Raw genomic sequence first — 6,565 nt, forward strand, 5'->3', positions numbered from 1 at the left:
TACTGATGGTGGTTCAAGTACTCACTGTTCACCACCGCTTTCCATGTGCCTGAAGGTGCCTGCATGCATTTAGTTATTTAAGAATTGAAAAATCAAACAGCAATAAATATTTAAGCGATTACATTTTTATTTAGCATGGTATCTGCTTCATGTGTGATAAGTACTATTTCCAAAAAGGTCATGTACTTAAATTGTAAATTATATATAAATTGACTGCAGTTCATTAACTCCATTTTGAAGCATGGTAAAAGTCACAGTATTCATGTTCTCATCGGAGTTAAAAAGAGAACGTACAGATTGCTGAGCAGAACTGTAGTCTAGCTGGATGGCATTTGTTTTTATATCTGACAGTTAAAACTGTAGAAACAGCTTTAGAGTCAGGTGACTGTCCCATCTGCTTTCTTTGTCTTTTGAAATTTTGGTGACAAGAGTAATATTTTTTTGCAAATGTTTTAACTTGAAGAATTAAAATTTCTCCTTAAATTTACATTATTCTCCTTCATGTTACATACTAAGGCATATTTCCCCCCAAGAATCAATGAATTGATGAATTTGTTTAATGAATTAATTATTAATACAATTATCCATAGAAGACAGATGTTAGAAAATCAGTGTATCTCCAACTTGAGATGTAAAGAAGCTAGACTCACAGTGTTGGCATGGAAGGAAGAAGAATAATCAAATTCAGAGGAAGATGTCAGTTGCTGCTCTCAACGTGGATGTGTAATTAGCATAGAAATGACGGACAGCGAGACTGGCATGAGAGGACTGACCACACCTGGGGCTGCTGTGTGTGTGCAGAAATACCTCAGGAACAGGGCTAAGGGAGACCTAATATACTAGAATATTTTTATTTGTTTTGTTTTGTTTTTTGTTTGTTGAGACTGGGCTTTTCTGTGTAGACTTGGTTGTCCTAGAACTTGCTCTGTAGATCAGGCAAGCCTAGAACTCAGAGATCCACCTACCTCTGCCTCCCGAGTGCTGGGACTAAAGGTGTGTGCCACTACCACCTGCCTCTATTAGAAATCTTTTTAAAAAAGATATGTTTATTTATTATTTATACAGTATTGTGCCTGCATGTGAGTCAGCAGGCCAGAAGAAGGTACCAGATCTTATTGTAGATGGTTATGAGTCACCATGAGGTTGCTGAGAATTGAATTCAGGGCCTCAGGAGGAATAGCCAGTGCTCTTGACCTCTGAGCCATCTCTCCAGCCTTCTACTAGAAATCTATTTTTAAAATTCTTTTTTAATTTTTTTACATATACGTCTATATTATTACGCATACATACACTAGATTATCTATAGCAAGAAGAACCATGATACAATCAGGAATTATATAAGTGTTACATTCTTAGAGTTTTAGCTATTTGTATTTGACAGCCTTGAAGAAGACATCTTTCCTATCTTGGTGCATCTAAATTTCTGAATGTAAACCAATCTCCATCACATACTGTCATTATCAACTTAAATATCTAGACCTGGATTGGGTTTCGGAGTCCTGAGCTCCTTTGACCCCCTGTCTACCCTGGAGCGTGCACTTCTGGTTTTGTGCTTAAGGGAGACCAGAGCTTCCTGGGGGAGTAAGCGGAAAAGGCCAGGCTCCCACAGGACGCAGAATGACAGCTGGCACCCAAAGTAGGGCGACAGAATCCCTGTTTAGAGTCAAAAAGGGTGAGCGTGCCCTGGCTTGAAGAGCCTCCACACACTGAGGGGGGCATTTCTATTTTTCCTACTTTGTTTTTTGGTCTGTGCCTTTGAGAGGGACTGGATACAGTCTGTGGAGCAACAGAGGCCTCCTGGTCAGGGTACTCCCCAGTCCTGGCCGAAGGCTCCTTACACTCTTTCTTTCTGGACCCTGCCAGCCCAACTCGGGTGTAAGCAATGACCTTTTAGCCTCTCAGAAAAAGAAAAAAACAAAACAAAACAAAACCACCAACAACAACAACAAAAACAAAAACAGCAAAACAAAACCTGGTAATGCAGGGACCATGTAATCATCATTAGGATGGCTGCCAGCTTCTTGAATCTGCTATGAGACTTGTGTTGGGTGGTGTGTGCCAATCCTTCCTGGAAAAATTGCCTCAAGAATGTTGACTGTTTCCAGCATCACTTCCTACCTTTATCTATCACAGGGAACAATTCACCACACAGAAAAGCCCTCAAGTTAGGGAGATACATACCTTCTTTAAAGTCATGGCACAAAACTTTTTTTTTCTTTTTTCTTTTTTCTTTTTTTTTTTTTTGCCAAAAACCAAATCTCTTCGTTTTGGGAGGATGTGCTGCAGATAGCACCTCACATGGGTAATATTTACAACCTGATTTTATGGCACTTCTCTCACCCGAAATAAACAGCCAGGGAGGAAAACCCTCTCCCCGTTTTCTGTCCATTTTAGCAGCAGTCCTCCAGTGCTTAGGACTGACTCAAACAGGCCCCACCCGAAACACTGCCTTTCCCCCAGCCAACCGAGTCTGAGAATCAGGGCTCTAAAGCCTGCCCCACCTCACGTCTCAGAGCCTTTGCCAAATTAACATGGGAAATCAAAGCCATGTACCCACCCTTACGCCCAAATATCTTTTGGGAGAGCCCCTAGCCATTGGCCCCACTCACCTCCTCCTTCCACAAAGCAACCCAGCCCCCCAAGACCTCTGTGATAAAAGTAGACAACCCATCACCTGCCCCCCACTCCACCTCCCACCAAGGTAGAGGGAGTGGTCCCTGCTTCTCCTTCCTCTAGTCAACAAAATCACACCCTGCAAAAGCCTGCCAAAAAATAAAAAATAAAAGCTGAGTAATTCTATGGCTTTTCATGCCCAACCCTCTCCCAGGAAACAGCTTTGCAATCTCTGTGATTCTGTTGCACAAACAAACAAACAGACAAACAAAACTCAAGTTAAAATACTGGTGAATTCTGCCTGGGCTTCTACTCAGGACTCTGATTCTAAGCCAGAATTTCAGGAATCCCAAGGATTCCCAGTTAGACAACTGGTACCCACACCAAACTGCAGATTTTAAAGAACTTAGACAAGTAGTAAAGGAAAATGGCATCCATGCACTTTGGACAAAATTGCTCTTGCAGATCTGGTTTGCCACCCTAAGTATGCCCCAAGACTGGAGAGATATTCGTTGCTCCACCCTGCCTGGCCCACTAACAGACAGTGGAAGCCTATTTCAGAGACAATGTCTCCAACAAGTTTCGAGAACTCACTTTCTTCACTACACGGTGTGTTCTTGGACTGCGTTTCCTTGCTCCTCTGAGGTGCAGTGGGTAGGAGCGAGCTTACTTCAGGTCATTTGTATATGCCTCTATGGAAAAGCATGTCCTTGTCCCATGCAGCTTGCCCACCACGTGCAGCTTGTCCATCATGTGTGGCTTGCCTATGTGTGGGGCTAGTCCCTGGGACTGTATGCTTCATGCACGTGACCGTACTTAGGGTTTGTGAGGAAACTCCAAGAAGCCAAGCCAACAGTCTTGTGAACTTAGTTTCTTCCGAATGCAGGATTGTTCTTGGAATGTGTTTTCATGGTCCTTCCCATGCAGATAGGAACGGATTTATTTCAGGTTATATTCATTATATGCCTCTATGGAAAAGCATGCTTTTGCCACATGTGGCTTGTCCTTGTGATCGCATGCCTCAGTCACATGGCTCTATGTAGCCCTCGGAATATAAATTGTCTGATGCTCTGGATAATGTTGGCTACTGCATGAGACTTGTGTACAAGTTACGCTGAAGATGTGCACCCCTTACAGGATTCTCTGTGGCTGTGACACTGTCTTCGTTTGTTTGCGTCTATAGTTAGAGAGCACATACTCTAGTATCTTCCAGAGGGAAAGAAAAAAAAGTGGGGGCTAGAGGATAAATATTCAAAATTTGTGCCTATATACAAAGTGTTTAACTTACCTACATAATGCTGTGCCAGTTAGCTTTCTAGCTCTGCAACTAAATAGCTGAAAAACTTGGACGTCTTCAGAGGTTTCTGTCTGTGGCCTCTTGACTTCATGGTTCCTGGTCCCATAATTAGAAAGCAATCATAGCATCTATTGCTCTACAGATGGTGGCCCCTGGGAGAACGGCACTGATAAATGAGGCACGATGTGCCAAAAGTATTGAGTGCATTTCCTTTTAAGACACTTTCAGAGCTTCTCGTTAAATCATTAATATAGATAGAAATTTAAGAAACAAACCTCCTGAGAAGGTCTTGGATGCAACCCTTTAGGCAATCTTTGGATCATAGTTTCAACCCAGTAGCCAGCTGATTGACGGACTTCATATGAGCCCAACCTGGCAGGACCTTACTTTATGTCTGGCCATGGGTCCCTGGGCTCTTGTTTGCCAGGCTGACCGATTACTGTAAGGCTGAGATGTCAATCATATGATCAATCATCCTAACTTCTTTGCAATGAAATTAGTAGCCAGGAAGTAGGACTTTCAGTATGAATTTGGGCACAGTTGAAAAGGTTGGGGGCCTTAATGCCCCACCCTTGGCTGTTTTGAAATATAGTTCTGAAGATGGCCCCGCTGCATGGAGTGCCAGCTCTGCTTGACACCAAGAGATCAGTTGAGTAATGTAATGTGTACTCTCACGTTTCCTCGTGTTCTCTGCCTTCTCTTCCTTCCTCTTCTTCACTTCTTTTTTCCAGAGATTTTACACACACACACACACACACACACACACACACACACACACACACACCCCTCATATATTGCCATTGAAGTTTTACTCTGGTCTCTTATCCAGAGAACTGGGCTTAGAGGGAAACAGACTTTGTCTTCAACAACAAGAGGTCAGTGAGATAGAATGTTGCTGAGATGCAGAATGGAGTCACCATACAGTAATTTTCAGTTTACCATCCAGCATTCTCTGAACAGCGTTGCTGTGCTCAGGATGTGCTCTAACCGACACATGACTTTGGAGAATGGATGACAGAATATGGAAAAGGATAGGTGGTTTTGCCTTAGCAAATGAGTTTTTTATTTAGAATTTTGATGAAAATAAAATCTGATTTTTGTTTAAAGTAAGCTAATTTTCATTTTTATTAGCATACACTTTGGTGAGGTGTTGTTTGAGATCCAATGGCTTCCATTTTCAATTTTTTTTCCAAATAATTTTAATTACTTTGGCGCTAAGGCTGTCTTGCAGATATCTATGTGAGTGTCTGTATGTGGTTCTATAGGGTGACAAAGGTCTCCTGGCAGCACTGGGATCCTATGTTTATTCCACTAGGTGGCAGCAGAGCACTGCACTCGATGCTGTCTTGGCAAGCATGCGGTCAGGGCTTGTTTGTAATCAGTTCTTACTTAGCTCCCGAATGATGATGTGTTAAACTGAAATTCGACAATGCAATTATCTTGTGCTCTGCAATAACAGTTCTCTGCCTAAGTTCTTAAGCCATTCAGAGTCAGCTGTATAAACTAAAGTTTGCTGCTGAGCCCCATCAAGGGGACTCGAAATGAAAACACCCTCACACCGCACAGGAAAGACAGTACTGTGTGCAGTTCCTGTCTCTGTGCTCAGGGCTTTCAGTTGGTGGCTTTTCTCTTCAGGAGGTTATGAAAGACATTTGACCTCTGAAGATCAAACATATAATGTTTCCTGTTTCTGTTTTCTGGTTTATAAATACACTTTAAAGGATATGAGCCATAATTGAATAACTTAATGCCATGCAGAATATACTCTTGCTCCTTAGAAGATACATTGTGTAATTTGTAAGCTAGACTTTTTTTTCCCGGTGATAATTTTATTTATTATAAAAATACAAGACACCTTAAAGAGCTTTGGTGCTTAGCTCCAACTTCAAATATCCCGAGTATTACTAAATTTAATGAAGAATCTTAGGAAATGGGGTAAAGTCATTTATTGTTATACTTTTATGTCCCTTGTCACAGTACCTAGACTTTTTTTTTTAACTTTTCCCTTCTCTGACTCATAAAGCAGCATCGTTTGTGTTAGCTTTACCCTGAGTGTATGCTTTGTCTTACATTAAGTACAGAAAACATGCCTGAAGTCAGTGTCTAGATATGTTAAAGTCCTTTGTTGTTCATTTACATCTTCTTCATGAGTAAGAGTTTCTGTAACTCTTATGACTTTTTTTTTTGAGACATAATCTCACTATGTAGCTCTGGCTGGCCCTGAACTCACTATATAGGCCAGACTGCCCTTAAACTCAAAGAGATCCACCTATCTCTGCCTCCCAAGTGCTGGTATTAAATGTATGCATTGCCATGTCCAGTCCTCATTGTATTTTAAATGAAAAAAAAATCCATGCCTAAGTATTTTTCTAATAACAAGACATAAAATGCATTAAAATGTACAGTTTAAGACATTTGTTTTTAATATAGTCAATATTTTATTAAGTTTTGAGATACAAGTATCAGGTCAAGATATTCTGATTTTCATTAGTTATTTTAAAATTATTAATCAATGATGGTTAGGTATGTGTTTACAATTTTTCTTTTAATTTTCTTAAAATTCTATTCTATATGCTATTATTTTTCAATGCTATTGTACCCATAATATCAATGGCATAATAAGAAGCCAATATTTAATACAGAGCAACAAATACA

The sequence above is a fragment of the Acomys minous genome (genome assembly GCF_964271855.1).
Source record: "Acomys minous genome assembly, chromosome: 10".
Taxonomy (NCBI): Eukaryota; Metazoa; Chordata; class Mammalia; order Rodentia; family Muridae; genus Acomys; species Acomys minous.